Genomic DNA, 17,245 nt, shown 5'->3' with positions numbered 1-17,245 from the left:
AAACTTCTGCCCATGTGACATGCATCCCGTTGAATATGGAAACTGTTTCGTTACAACAAAGCACATCTCTTGGCTTAGCCACTCAAAGTGTGGTTTCACGATGTTTTGCCAAACTAACGCTACTCCAGTGGCTCGGTGCAATGTTTGTTGTGTGAAAATGAGTTCCTGACAAGATGTAAATCAAAACGGGATAAGACTGGAGTGAAAAATTTAAATGAGATATAACATGGAGGCTGCCACTCCATAACTTAACAAATGCAATGCTTGGTTTGCAGTACTACATTTGTTCTTTTGCAACCTGCACGGCATTGAATGTCATGTTAGATTATTCTCCTGCGAACAAACATCGTTTTATGAGCATCATCAGGGGGGCAGTAGCGTTTTCTTCATGGAGTGTGGTTGAGCCATGTGCCGAGCAAACGATTCATAGCTTTACCAAGGAGCGTTTCATTCCTTTTGAAACCTCATTTTATCCTTGCGGTTCTTGAAACCTGAAATTGTTTTAAAATAACATTAACAAGTAGGATATGATTGATCAATCGGACATTCTTAACCGGTCTGGAAACCTGGCCATGAATTGTGTCTGGTGACGTGACATCATCGCATGCCCTTGCATAAACCCTTTGTAGAAGTTATCCTCAGCAGAATCTTTGTTGGAAACAAGGAAATTAATGGCGATTCATTCTAGACTTAAAGAGAAGATAACCTCAAATCTCGTCACCTTTACTGTATCTGATCAATAAAAGGGTTTTTTTTTTTTTTTTACCTCCGCCACCAAAGGTGGATGGACGTTATGTTTTCACCCCTGTCTGTCCGTTTGTTTGTGAACAAGATATCTAAAAAAAGTTGTGGACGCATTCGAACGAAATTTGGCAGAGATGTAGCGAAGGTGACAAGGACGAAATTATTAGATTTTGGTGAACATCCGGATTCGGATCCGGCTACTAGAATTTTTTAAGTGATTCTTCACCATTGGGAGATAGGGCCAAAAACGATACATAGCAGGATATCTCAAAAAGTTGTGGACGGATTTGGACAAACGTTGGTGAACAGGTCGTGCGTGTGACAAGGATAATTCGATTCGATTTTGGTGAAGATCTGAATGTGGATTCAGATATGAGACTTATTTAATTATTTAATTATTTAAGTGATTCTTCACCATTGGGAGATAGGGCCAAAAATGATACGTAACAGGATATCCCAAAAAATTGTGGATGGATTTGGACGAACGTTGGTGAACAGGTCGTGTGTGTGACAAGGATGATTCGATTCGATTTTGGTGAAGATCTGAATGTGGATTCAGATATGAGACTTATTTAATTATTTAATTATTTAAGTGATTCTTCACCATTGGGAGATAGGGCCAAAAATGATACGTAACAGGATATCCCAAAAAATTGTGGATGGATTTGGACGAACGTTGGTGGACCGGTTGTGTGTGTGTGACAAGAAAGAATCGATTCGATTTTGGTGAAGATCTGAATATGGATTCGGATATGAGAGTTATTTAATTATTTAAGTGATTCTTCACCATTGGGAGATCGGGCCAAAAATGATACATAACAGGATATCCCAAAAAGTTGTGGACGGATTTGGACGAACCTTGGTGGACCGGTTGAGTGTGTGACAAGGAAGAATCGATTCAATTTTGGTGAAGATCTGGATTCGGATCCGGATAGTATAATTTTTTAAGTGATTCTTCACCATTGAGTGATATGGCCAAACAGGCGGAGGTATGCTCTCTACTGAGTGCCGTTCTAGTTTCTTTATTGTTTTATAGAATACTGGCAGGTGTACCCAGCATAGCCAGGTGATGTTCTAATCCTGTTGACATTTTGAAGAAATCTATTTGGGTTTTTTTTCTATTTTTTGTAGGTACCTACACCCAAAAAGGAAAATTCCCATTTAATATGACATTACACACACTAATTGGGGATAATTTAATATTACCTTTCATATAGCTACAAAGCCTCATGCACTATCAAACGATTTTTTTTTAATCCAAAAAAACGAACTTTTTTCAGAATTAAAAAAAAAATTGGCTTAAAACACTCCTGGCACTCACTGATAGGAACCTCTGAAAGTTTGATAAAGACCTGTTCAGCCATCTCTGAGAAACAAGACCGAAAGTCTAACAGCGGTGTAGCCTTAGTACTCTACTCGCTGCAACGTACAGACGGCCATGTGTAAAAACACATAACAGGTTCGACCGCTTCGACAACATGTTTGGCCTGTACGGTATATACATTTAAATGTCGGTCAGTGGAGTCAGCCATCATACGCCATTGTACGGCGTAATGACATCATAGACGTAATGACGTAGCATGACAGACGGACACAAAACTGCCGCGACTTTAATATATAGAAGATGACCTATTTTAACCTCCAGTATCTTTGCAGTCACTACGGAGGGATTAGTGTAACGATTAGATTTACTATAATATTAACGCTACGTTATCATTATTTCAAAAATAATATTATTTTTAAAACCCGAGGCTAATACCTTGCTTCCGCAGTTGTTAGTACCGTGCACCGCTTATCATTGATTCATGAACAATACACCGCTTCAATCCATTAGCTTTGCAATAACGACAAAAGGATTGCAGTGTTACGATTATATTTACTATATTATTAGTATTAACGCTATTATCATTATTATGAAAACAATACTACTGTACTAAGAAACCTGGGCTAATTTGTCCTAAGCGGCCTGAAGGTGAGGCATGAAGCCTAAGGTCTATACGTACTGTGTCGCTGGAAGAACCGTAACACCTATGCTTTTGATATTTTATGGTGATTTTAACAATCGGTTTGTTTGTGTTTCACACTGAATGAAGAACGTAAAGGTAGAGCATGGCGACTGTGATATATGACAGGTTCGACGATATGTTCGGCCTGTACGAAATTGGAATCAAAATGGCGGAGTGTGGAGTCAGCCGATGTTTGCCATAATGACATGAAATGTAATCACATCACCCTGTCATGTGACCAGATCCTCGGCTCTGATTGGTATACGTTTGAGGGGACATACATACATACATACATACATACATACATACATACATACATACATACATACATACATACATACTGTTACGTATTACCTCCCCAAACCCCGGTTACGGTGCACCTCAGAGTCTGGAGCGGGAACACGGCAGAAAGATTTGTTATTTTGTGGTCTCTACTAAACCATGGTAAAACCACACCAACGCAATTGTGTAGAACAAAACAAGTAATTGTATTAAGGCTCTCACATACACAATAATAACCCTATTAAAGAAAGTACAATGAAAATATCACTTGCATCAAATGAACAATACATATGATGGTACCATCATTCCCCAAAGAAGCAATAAACACACGATACACCAACGTGAGTGGAATGTAACACTCCCCAAAGTCCGTGCACGGATCCCCACGCTGGTTGGAGATCGAAGTCGTGCAGAACGGCAAAACAACAGGCAGGCATTGGCGCGGCTGTGGATGAGGAGTTACGAGGTGAGAGGTCGATTTGGGAATTGAGTCGATATGGAAACCAACGGCAATCCAGACGATGAGGTCGATATGGAAATCCCAACGACAAAACAAGATAATAATAATATAATAATGCATTTATTTTATATAGCGCTTTTCAGGAAGCCCAAAGACGCTTTGACAGAGTGCAAAACATAATGCATAGCAAAACATAAAAACAATTGCAAAAAAAGAAGAATCAATAGGGAAATATTCAAAGCACAAAGGAGGGAGAAGGAGAGGAGATAGTCAGGGGTTAGATGCTGTGGGTTAAATGTTGAATGCAGTGTTGAACAGGTGGGTCTTGAGTGATGTTTTGAATGTGGTGAGTGAGGAGGAGTCTCTGATGGTGTGAGGTAGCGAGTTCCAGAGGGTGGGAGCAGCGATGGAGAAGGCCCTGTCCCCCCAGGATCTAAATTTGGTCCGGATGGGTGGGGTCAGGAGGTTGGTACCAGCAGAGCGGAGGTTGCGGGTGGGAGTGTGTCTGGAGAGGAGGTCAGCCAGGTAGGATGGGGCCAGGTTATGGAGGGCTTTGTAGGTCAAGAGGAGGATTTTGTACTGGATTCTCTGGGAGATGGGGAGCCAGTGAAGCTTGTAAAGGACGGGGGTGATGTGGTCACGGGTCCGGGAATGGGTGAGTAGACGGGCAGCGGAGTTCTGAATGTATTGGAGTTTATTGGTGATTGTTGAGGGTGAACCATAAAGAAGGCTATTGCAGTAGTCCAGACGGGAAGTGATGAAGGCGTGGATGAGGGTTTCTGCAGCCACGGAGGAGAGGGATGGACGGAGACGGGCGATGTTTTTCAGGTGAAAATAACTAAATAAGATGCACCAAGCAGACCACCTCGTCGAGGAAAAAATGGTGTGTAGACACGTAATGGAAGCTCTGGCTCCCTCCAACAATAACTCACACTTGGTGATAAAACCTGAGACGCAGGTTTAATTACACTCGCAATATATGACAATGTCGCGGATAATCCCTTTGCCCCCTCCCCCCCCCCCCCCCCCCCCCACCTCCCGCTCCCCCCGAGAAGCCTCAACTCATTCGCGACCAATATCAAAAAATGTCCGCTCGCAGCCCCGATGCGACGTCACGGCCGTATCTCTCTCTCCCTACCGATACTCCTCTCCCCTCTTCCGTTTCTTTGCCGCGTTTTTCTTTTTCCTTCACAAACATTTACTTCTACCTTTTACTAAAATCATCTCCATTTCACACAAAAATCTTAACAACAATATTACCTGAAACTAAAAATCCTACAAGTACATAATAACAACAAAGGTGGAAGTGATGAATCCATAACAATACATACATACATACATACATACATACTGTTGCGAATATGGGATTTGGCCTCCATATCCGCTTGTAAATATTCCCCTATTTCCCCAATACTCCCCAACTATCCCCAATCCCCCATTCCCTAGTCCCATTGTCTGTAAACAACACTCTGTAGAACCGACCTTCCCCTTTTTCCCCCATTAAATGTCGTGCCCAGGTCCACCGCATCTCACGTAGACAACTTTCGGACATCTTGCTAGTTATTCTTAGTCTATGTCAGTTAAGGACTCGTTTCCATTAATTCTGACTCTTCGTTGCACCAGAATGTGATTATATGGCACCAGTAGTGAGTTTAGGACCTTCCCATACCTCCTCCCATCTTCTTCCCCAAACAACAACTACAACAACAACTACAACAACAACTACAACAACAACTACAACAACGGCGCGCACGGGGAGTGTGCGTCCTCACTCCGGCTCGGTTAGCCGCCATTACCCATGCGCTCCACGGGGTTACCACGAAGGGGCTGGCTGTCAGCTCCTCGTCAAGGGCGGAGCCTGGTAACCCCCCCGCACCCAATAAGAAGGGCGGACCGATTCCATCTGGGGCGGAGCTAACGAGCCGAGGGCGTGTCACTCCCCGCCGGATATACGCAGCGACTCACCGGATGTGACGTGAGATGCGCCCCCAGCTTGAGAAGACAATCACCACATCCGAGCGCTGCGACCTCCCCGCATCTCTAGACCGGACCGGGTCGATCCTGCCCTGAGCCCAGGTGCACCTGGAGCCATCGATTCTGCCTTTCCTTGCCATCAATCCCCGTGTGAGTCAGTTTTGTCCTGTTTATCTGTCGTCTGTCAGGGAATAAGATAAGTGTGTCTAAGTGCCTGTCTTTCTATGCTGTCCCTCTCATTCCTGTAATCTAACCTTCCCCCCTAATATAACCTCCTCCGGAGGTCTTGAGAACTGAACCCTTGGTGTCGTGTCATTTTAGTCCCAGCCGTTGTGTCCTTTTCCTTCATTGATTCAGCGTAGCGCGACTCGGCAACGTTCGAGTATAATCGGGTAAACGTGCAGGCGTGGTCATACCAAACCGCTCGGTGAACCAACATCCACCACCGCGTCTGTAACAATACATACATACATACATACATACATACGGACGGATGGACAAACACTGTTCTAGACTGCTTTGCCCCGTAAAAAATGGCAACACACAGACACAGAAACACACACAGACAAATGACTCTCTTATAGTATAGATTATTAAAAGCATGTGGCATTTCGTATGGCCAATCAGGGACCAACAAAATAAGGACATGGTCACCTCCACAGAAATGATTAGGAAATTGACTAAGTTGCATTTACTGGCTGATGGTGAATTATATTTATATAAGGAGATGAAGTGAAAAGCTCATGAATGAATATATCTAGTAATTCTCACTTTGTGAAAGTTGAGTTTACTTTCCATTAAATCCAATTCATCAATAATTCATCAAGGGAATTCATCATATTCCTTACCTGCTGAATTACGAACATTAGTTGTTACTGGGCCTCCCACTGCAGGTCTTTAATGAGCTCGGGTGTGTGGTCCCATGAATACAGGGACAGCACCTCTAAAAAGTACACCCAGCCAGTGATGAAGGATGCTTGTGAGACAATGTTGTTAATCGTCAGCTTGAATGTTGCCAGATAAATTGTCTTATATCCATCCACACTGGTTTGGTAATCTAGAGTAAGATGATCATCATGGAGGGTTCGAACAAACAGCCCGAGAGTTAAGTTCTGGCAAGATGAAAATTGTGACCAACCTGGGTTTCTCCACCTTAAGCTTTCCTGAAAAGAACAGATCCATCTGCAGTTTAAAGAATTGTATTTCCATTGACATGTTTCAACTGCATACCCTGCAATTAAAGAAATCTAATAGGTTAGATCTAACTTGTTGCTCACTGAACATCCTGTTTCGCCAAGGATTCCCTTCCTTGAGTATCTTACTATAATTCACCAAATGTCCGTCCGTCTATCTGTCTGTCTGTTCCCTGGTACCGCAAAAACGGCTGAACCGATCGCAACGAAATTTTGTTCAGCCAATCCTGGGACCCCCTGGAGTAAAATAGGCTATATTGTTTTTCCAATTTTTTTCCCAATTTTTCCAATTTCCCAATTTTCCAGTTTTTCCAAACACGATGGAATAATATTTACCGATATGAACAGTGATGTGGCTTTTGTTGAAATTCTACAAATACTGTTTAGATTTTGCTGATTTGCGTGTGATATGATTTAACGGATGTTTAAATAAATCGTTCAAAATAAAAAAAATCCTTCAATTTCTGATATTTTGCCTTTTCATTTGGGCCTCCCAATTGAAGCCCTGCCCGTAGGGCTGGTACAGTTGCTAGTAAGAGTAATTGAAGATACTGCTTTTGAAGTATTGTCATCAAGATGATGCAAACTATTATACAAGACCCTAAAGACAAGAAAGTGTTTTTGCCAGGCCATGCCTACAGAGCTGCCTATTCACACAGGTGCTTATGGCGCACGCCTGCGTGTCCGAAGTGCAGAAAGCCGCACATTATCCATGGATGAAGGCTACGGTGGAAGAGACTGGGGATGAGGAGGAGCAGGAGGAGGGCGTATGGATGTGTGTGCCAGCTCCACATCTGCAAAAAACCTGCTCAGCCAGGAACCTTGCCAGAGCAAACATCCCTTAGCCTCCTGCCCCCACCTCCAGCCTCTCGCCTCCTATTGCGCACCACTGCCTCCTAGCATCGAGCTCGCACGGTTCACGGAATCATCAGGCAAAACAGGGCAGCCACTTTGGCACAAAACACCCTGGCACACGTGACGACACGAGCATCGTTGGCAGAACGCGTACTACTAGGTTCACTACCGCAGGGTCCTCCTGTACTCTCGATTGATCTCTGACAAATGTTGAGCTCCCATCACAGGCAGGGCCATTTGCTGCCAATTCATATTTCCATCCCAGAGTCTGTAATTGCTTTCAGCTCTGCCCTAATGTTTTTACCACGTGCAAGCTGAATACTATTTATCTGCGGCAGATATGGGTTATCCACAAAGGACAGGAAAGCTCTCAGATATGCCAAGTGAAGTAATGAGGCAAGGCAGTGTATGTGGGGTGCCAACTACCAAGGCTTTGTAAACCTAAAGTTTGTGAAAACGTTTTTGCAGATGGCAGCAATGTGTTCCAAATTTGGTTTTGTACATTTTTATTGCAAGTTTTGTAAACGTGTTTTTATTCCCTAATATATGATATTTTTTTAATTAACAAAAATAATTGAATTGCAATTGACTGCAATTGCTATGATACATAATTTCTGCAAAATATTTAATAATTATCCATATGAATGCTACATTGCAAGTTATTACAAATTCATGTTATTTTTCATAATTCTGGATAGTTTTCTTTTGCTCACAGGTATCTCCAGAACCTGTAGAGCTTATACCTCCGCCATGTTGAACATTTTACGATTTGTATCCCACTGATAGGCCAGATCTGGATTCGGATCTGGAATTGGCTTGTTCTTGTTACCTAAACAACTCATCCACCAAGTTTTGTTATAATCGGTCCACAACTTTTTGAAATACCATGCTATATATCGTTTTTGGTCGTATCTCTCAATGGTAAAGAATCACTTTTAAAATTCTTGGATGCGGATCCAAATCTTCATCAAAATCGATTCAATTCGTCCTTGTCGTACACCGAAACTGTCCACAAAGTTTCTGGCTGAATCCGTCCACAACTTTTTGAGATATCTTGCTCACAGACAGACAGACAGAAAAACAGGGGTGAAAACAACCTCCGTCCACCTTTGGTATGCATAATGGATGTGTAATGTAATCTCAATGTGAATAACAAATTGGATCCACAATGAAGGACCATCACAGTAATGTCATATAATGAATCATTAATCAAGTGAAAATTGTAATAAGCAATATCTATGACAGCTATGCATACCTTTGACGTGTATTTGTCACACATAGCTAGTGAATGCTACGCAGTTGAACATAAGCCGACACAGTGCGCGCTTTGTGAGATCACCCATGGGATTTTTTGAAAGTTTGGATATAGATTGCACAGCCAGCTTAACACTCATTGTACTGCAATGACTCTCCATTATGTTATGCCCGACACATGTAGCAGTCATTCAGATTCAAATTTACAACAATATTGGTCTAAGAACAATGGCCAATGGCAATTTTGCTGGCAATACACACATACACACACACACACACACACACACACACACACACACACACACACACACACACACCTGGTAGTTCAACGTTCCATGTCCTGACACCCACCCATATGTGGAGATAGCAGCCAACAACAGCAACTTGCACGCACACAACTTGCACCAACAACAGAAACTTGCATGCACACAACTTGCACCAACAACAGCAACTTGCACGCACACACCTTGCACGCACACAACTTGCACCAACAACAGCAACTTGCACGCACACAACTTGCACGCACACAACTTGCACGCACACAACTTGCACCAACAACAGCAACTTGCACGCACACAACTTGCACCAACAACAGAAACTTGCACGCACACAACTTGCACCAACAACAGCAACTTGCACGCACACAAATTGTACCAACAGCAACTTGCACGCACACAACTTGCACCAACAACAGAAACTTGCACGCACACAACTTGCACCAACAGCAACTTGCACGCACTACTTGCACCAACACCAATAACAGCAACTTGCACGTATGCGTGCACACACTGGGACAGCACCTCCACTTTGACTATGTGTACACACACCTTCACTACGCCCTAGTGGTGTTTATAATAGCGGACATGGATTTCTCCCCCCATTGGAGGAAGACCCTCTCATGATCAGACCGTTGCTGCTCCTATGGTTGGCAGCGAGTGCCCCGGAAGCATTGACGGAAAGAGAGTGGCAATCAATCATATGTGTGGGAAAATTGCATGCTCAGTCGGGGTCGCCCAGATAGATCTGATGGCACAGTACTGGTACAGTTTTCCAGAGGACCTGGGTTCTATTCCTGGTCTGGGCATGTAATTTTCCCACATATATCAATTTAATTATTTAATCCTGTTCATTAATCTAATATATATATATATATATATATATATATATATATATATATATATATATATATATATATATATATTGTTATGGTTCTCTACGCCGGCCTTCTTCCCCTTATTAAGGGGGGATTAATCCCCTTATCTTTACTGGGCCTGGCGGAACCGAGACATTACGTCCCTCCCAGACACACGCGGCGTAGGGTTTCGGGACTACTTTTCGCTCGTACCTAAGTCCCCGCGCTGCCCTGGGAGCGAGGAAACAAGCCTCACACGAACCACGTGTGGTTTGAGTACGCCGAGCGGATTGCGTACACGTGGTCCGTGCAGTCTTAGATGTTGGAACCCGATTGGAGCGATCTTATTCGTGCCACGCTTAGTCAATTGAGGAAACCACAGGACTGATCGAATCAGAAAGAAAGAACAAGGGTTTAATTATTGCCACACATATATACAGTTCAAGGATGAGGAGACAGAGCAATCCTTAAGCAGTCTTAACTTATCCCTGGGACAACGGGCCCATCTCACACTCACACAGGGGATTGCAGATGGGCAGGTGTTCCCCAACGCGTCCAGAGATGGTTCCCGTCCGGCTCTCCATGGTCCCCGGTACGTCCCGCGAAGATGGTGGCAGGCGAAGGCAGGGACTCATAGCGCGTTTCTCGTACAAAGGGATGATGGGGCGGAACGGTAGAGGGCGGACTTTAGCGCGGCTGGCGGTTACGAAGCCTTGTTCACTCGCGTGTCTCAAATGCGCAATACTCGTTCATAAGCGCGTCTGACTGCGCCCGCGTGTATGTAGCGGCCAACTCCTCTTCTTCAATACACTCCGAGCTGGTTAGCCCGTGCGTTCTTGTGCAAGTTCGTCAAGTTCATCACAACGCGAGTCCTTTATCTCTCTCTCTCTTCTGCGAGTCCTCTCGAGGGCTTTCGCACAGTGGTTTTATAGCTACGCCCCCCGAACCTTCTGGAACTCACCCGACTCTTCTCACCACGCCCTCTGACGCCACGCCGCCACCACCACCCTCGAGCTCTGATTGGCGGCTCATGCTTACCGTCATCGCTTCTGCCGCTCTGCCTCGACTCCGCCCCGATCCTTCCCAGGCCTACCTCGTGTTAACTCGCCCAATGATCAACCAATGCTTAACAAACTGGATCGAGGCTAGGGTGGCTGGGAAATCGGTGGCAAGTAGGGCCTATTTTCCTGGCTCCTACTCAACGCAGAATTAACAGTAGAAGGGAACTAAGCTCACACATATACTGAAACGCAAAATAAACTTACCACCTTTGAAACCTTTAAATATCAACAATAACACTGCGTGTTGTAAATGTGTGAACTTATTTGTGGACAATAGTGTCCTCACTGTCAGACAAAACGGTCACGGATGGTCACTTGAACCTTCAATGGTCACTTCATAGCACAGCTGTTGAACAGCCGTTTTGACTGTCAGTGATTAGCCAAGGGGTACGGGATGGTTTTAATGAGCTGCACGTGATGTCTTGATATTGGCTTTAAAAAGGCCAGTGCAAAATGGGCATTTCAATCAACATGCCACGATTGTCAAGGGAACAACGGCAGCATGCCCTGGGCATGCTGCAAGGCAGATTGAGCTACCGTGAGGTGGTAACTTTCACACCAATTAGGGCAAATCTCTGCCTTACACTGTACACTTTAATCAACCGGATCACTCAATAGACGATATTCAAATCTCTGCCATCGAATTAATTGCAAATCGATCACACACCACAATTCTGAGACGTGTCTTTTTGGACACACAAACTTCGGACAATGTTCCCTCATGGCTTAAATTTTAGATCATATGTGTGTACGTATATATGTTGTTGTATATATATATTTTTATACACACACATAGCTTTATTTTTGTTCCAATGCAAACCAAAGAAATACATCTGTGGATCCCAAAATATTTTTTAATTTCAACAATTTTTTGGAAGAAATGGTGCATTATTTGAAAAAAGTGCAAGGGTGCCAATGTTTTTAGCCAAGACTGTAATATGTATATATCTGTATATGTACACACGCATACACAAAGGTGGATACTTTGAGACCTGGGAGGGCTCCGTTTCACCTTCTGAAACACGCATATGGAGATAAGAACCAACGACACAAACACACACACACACACATACCTGGAGCACACACACAAATATGGACACAACATGTACGTATCAATACTGACGCCATCTTGCATGCCATGCCAGTGTTTCATTTCTTCAGCTGTTTCAACTTCCTGGTGATGGTTCCTTGTACCCTCGGCGTGTCCTGACGGACCACATCCAGAGCTGACTCTCCGCTGTTCCTCGGCCAAACCGACACAATGAAAGCTGCTTGGAGAACAGTTTGCCTCCTCGCTTGTCAGTTTCAGGGGTGATTTTGGCAGTGTTTATAGCTAAGCATGACTCTCATTTAAACCAGAAGCTTTGGATATACAGCTCGTTTTGCAATCAAAAGAAAGGGCAGGAATTAAATCAGGGACAGTGAGAGAAAGGGGGGCGGAGGAGTTGTTCATGTTGAATCCCTTCAATGTGTTCTAACTCGAAAAGGGGGAAAAAATGAAACAGATGGGCAAGTAATGGCCAAAACTTTGTTTTAAATATCAAGTAACTTTCGCTTCTCCCGTTCGACTAATTCCAGATGCAATTGCCATTCACTATAGAAAGAAAGTGTTGCGTCTATGAAGACAATTTGATCCTTGAGGTTGCATTAAATCACTGGTATCGATTGATAAAGATTGATAAGGTAGTAGTAAGGATAAGGCCTTATTATGAGGAAGTATATTTGTCACATTTGATATTAAAAGCTAAGTATGATTGTGATGATCAAGGGAATCAGTGCTTGAGAAATCATATGGTTAGTTGAAATTTGACCTGGAATTTTGTTTTTGACTTCAACTAAGATGGAACGAATGGTTGACTCATTCATTAGTGGTTCTTTCTGAGACGACTTGAGCCACAGGAACTCTTTGGTCAGTCTACCTGACATCGCCAACATCATCGACTAACGTGCTCGATGTTTGCGCTGTTCATCGACATGGTCAGTGTGCCTGCGATTCATTCGGTAAATGATTTGCTCCAGTTGCATACAGGATGGTTTTATCATTGGTGTTGGCTTAGCGGTTAGGGTGCAGGCTTGGGATCCGAGGATCCTGGGTTCGAATCCCGGTCAATCGCTGAATTAACGCCAGGGGGGTTGACTCGACCCAGCCATCCTTCCGAGGTCGGCAAATTGAGTACCAGTTCACTGGTAATTCCCTGTGTGTCGCAAGAGGCGACGAACAGGGTTGTCGGCAGGAAGGGCATCCGGCCATAAAACATTGCTTCAAAAAGGGGACTAGGGTGGCTTTCCATCGCCTTCCCAGCGGTGTTTCCCTTCCCACAAGCATCAAGCAACGAAGCAGCACATACCATTTCTAAACTATTTGGTATAACTCAGCTACGGTTTGAACCGCCGACCCTCCCAGACTCAGAACAGACATTTTAACCATTATGCTAACGAGTCTGGTAAATCTATTTAAATTTGAAATAGATAGGTACCTAAATCCATTGGAGATACTTTGGTATGGGAATATTGGCAGGACTTGTCCATATTGTCAGGTTCACTACGTTTTTTCGTTCAAAATATTTGGAGATTAGCAAAACTATACATTTTTGGAATATTCAGAGCATGAGGAATCCAAAAATTAATGTTTACATTTGCGTAGACACCTTTGCGAAAATGACACTCAGGACAGTGATGAAGATCTGTAAAAGCATATTCCTGAACGGTATAGACCTAGTAGATCCTGTGTATAGGACTTATAGTTCAATCTGATACTAACAAGGCTGCTTTCTTGCTTTATAAACCCATACCTATAACTTCAAAGGACTTGCAATATCATGTATTATGTAATACAGTTATATCATAAATATAAACACAATGGTTTCCAATTACCTTTGTTTGTTGCTTTTCTATAATCCTGAGCACTATTTTGAGGCCTTTATTGGATTCCTTGACCCATAAAACGTAGGATTAGCATATTTAATGAAGTTTCTAGGTTGACTAGAAGCCGAGATCGCGCAAAATATGTATTTTATGGCGGCCATTTTGAAAATCCAACATCTGTGTTTGTGCAAATCCAACCTTGATTTTCGGATTCTCCATGCTCTGATGATTCCAAAAATGTACAGGTTTGCTCATCTCCCAAAATTTCGAACGAAATTATATTTGTTAACATAGTGAACCTGACTCGCAGCTTGTGTGTGGATGGGTTATGGTTTCTTGAGATTGTGCAGCGCAGGCATGATGTGCTGAATGGCCTCCTCCTGCGCCAAAGTCCCTTTTCTGTATCATTGAGTGTATCTTTTTGTGGTTATGCTAGAAACATTTTCAGCAAGTAAGAAGAATGTGCTTATGAGTATTAGTTATCAACACTAAAAACTAATTCCTTCACAATGTATCGATCTACATCCTCTACCATTTATGAGCAAAGGTTCTGATCAAAATTGGATCATCCTAGTGACCTAGGCAATCGGTATCCCCTCTGCCCATACGAGCAAAAGTCCAAGTTCTAGATCCTCTGCCATTTATGAGCAAAAGACCGGATCAAATTTGAATCACCTTAGGTAATCAGATACCCTCTGCCCTCGTGAAATTTAATTCTGAAATTTAGGATTTAATCTCCAGTGTGAGTGAGTGCATAGCTCATATGAGAGTACACTCTTATACAGTCCATTGCTCTCCACTGGCACGGCACCAGACACTAATTTCTTGTGGGATTCAATTCCATATGGAAGCAAACTTAGGAGCAGGCAGCTCATAGACAAGTAGACTCCCAACTGATGCATCCTGTCATTGTTGCATTGCTGTTCCGTTACAGACATCTCCATTTACGTCGGAGCCATTTAGGATTTGGTGACCTGCTCTGGATCCCACAATCAGTGCACCTACAAATTTTAACCCTCTCTTCCCCCCAACCCCAAATATTCAATGAGAATGAAGACTCTTTGTTTGCATGCAAACAAAGAAGGCTATTTGCATGAAACCAAGGAAGGTTTGCATGCAACCAAAGAAGGTCAACCAAAGACGGCTATTTGCATGCAACCAAAGAAGGTTTGCATGCAACCAAAGAAGGTCATCCAAAGAAGGCTATTTGCATGCAACCAAAGAAGGTTTGCATGCAACCAAAGAAGGTCAACCAAAGAAGGTTTGCATGCAACCAAAGAAGGTTTGCATGCAACCAAAGAAGGTTTGCATGCAACCAAAGAAGATTTGCATGCAACCAAAGAAGGTTTGCATGCAACCAAAGAAGGTTTGCATGCAACCAAAGAAGGTCATCCAAAGAAGGCTATTGCCCATAATTGGCATCACACCCACGACCATCCTCCTGAGGAGAATTAGTAAGGTGAAAATGACAGTTCTGGAACAATTTACCTTTGACACCTAACTCCTAATATCGTGATGTAATCATATAATCTTCATAACCGTATAACCTTAATATAGTCTTCATTTACTTAATCATAGTTTAAAAAAAAAAATCTTCGGTGAAAAAAAGTTCTGGGGCACTTAACCTTTTGTGCTGTGTAAGTGAAATGCTCTCATAGAGACCTTTAATAGGCCACCCCCCATTAACTTCTATACACCTGCCTGGACTTGTGTTCACCTTTCAGATGAATGATTAACTTATATGGCTCATTCGCATGTGGTAATTAGGCTGTTTTGTTTGCAAGCGGAATTACTCATAGATTATAATGATGAACTGTGTGGCCGAAAATGCTCTCAGAGTATAAAAAGGCAAATTTTAGACAGACAAGTGCAGTCTCCATCACCAGCTTCGAGAGTTTATCTGCTCTTGGACAGGGAAGATGAGCTTGAAGTCGATATTATAAATAAAAAAAACACCTTCAAGAACTCCCTGATGGGGTTCTTTATTCAAATCAAGGCACGACAAAAAAAATACTTAAAGTTATGTAGGACAGATAGGTACGCAGTATTTTTTTCTTCATCCTATATATATGACATTTAAGCCTGATGTTGGCTTAGCTGTTATGGTGCCGGCTTAGGATCCTAGGATCCTCGGTTTGAATCCCGGTCATTCGCTGAATTAATGCCAGGGGGGTTGACTCAGCCTGTCATCCTTCTGAGGTCGGCAAATTGAGTACCAGTTCACTGGTAATTCCCTGTGTGTCGCAAGAGGCGACTAACAGGGTTGGCGGCAGGAAGGACATCCGGCTGTAAAACATTGCTTCAAAAAGGGGACCACGGTGCCAAAACAAGGCCAACCTCTGCTTTGTGGGGGAAAATGGCCTCGAAAGGTGGTTCTTCTATATGTATGACATTTATCCCATAGATTGATTGTAATTTATTTTTAAAATATTTTTAACCCCCTCCAGTTCTTGTCCCTTCTAAGTCCAAAAGGAATACACACTTATCACCAAAGATCGGGATGAGATTATAAACCTGCTGTCTGAGGACTTGTCTGAAGACTAATTATTGGCTAACCTTTGATGGAAGGGGATGAGTTTGGACTTTCGTGGACAGAAAGGTATGTCTTACTTACTTTATATACTTTTATCACAGGTCTACAAGAGCTTCGCGTTGCCGTTGGTGTTGTTGGGGTTTGATTTTTGAAATGTGTACCCATTGGTTGGGCAGCCAGCCACATCTGCCGTTTGACTCCACCCACCATAGCACGGACGAAACAATATAACCGCCATATTGGTTTTCTGGTGGGCCACTGAGTCGAACACATTAGGCCTCTGCTGATTACTCACTTACCCGAGTCTGCTACGTCAAATTTCCATTGGCTTTGTTTCGGTCGAGTGTTATTCATGATGAGGGACCCCGAAAAATCTAATCATATGTCGAACAATAGTAAGATTTAATCAAGCCCATCAGAAAGCGGTAAGCAAGCATTACGTTATGCAAATTAATATTTTAAAAAGCGTTACGTAATTTTTGAACGGTCCCATATTGGGGTTAAACAACCCGTGATCGTGTGACGAATCAGCTCATTCTGATATAACTATGGGGAGGCTGTCATGGATGAGAGGTGTCGAGTTAATCCTTCAATAGCACATTAAATGTGTGTTTCCCAATCACGCCGTTCATCTTATAAGAGCGATTTAAATTTATGTTTTCCCAATCAGGCCGTTACTGGATTTTGGTGCAGGTTGTGGCCACAGTGCGGTCATTCTTGCTATGTTATTATCTCCGCCACCAAAGGTGGAGTTTGTTTTTTCACACGTGAAATGAACACGTGAACCTTTACTTCCGGATAATAATGTTGAATGAAATAAGGAACGACGAAATATATGTCGGCATCATTTTTGACGTTTTTGTGACGACTGTCATCAAACGGAAAA

The sequence above is a fragment of the Myxine glutinosa genome, chromosome 2 (genome assembly GCF_964187855.1).
Source record: "Myxine glutinosa chromosome 2, kmMyxGlut1.1, whole genome shotgun sequence".
In the NCBI taxonomy this organism is placed as follows: Eukaryota; Metazoa; Chordata; class Myxini; order Myxiniformes; family Myxinidae; genus Myxine; species Myxine glutinosa.
The sequence above is the reverse complement of the archived record's forward strand: the minus strand, read 5'-3'. Positions refer to the sequence as shown.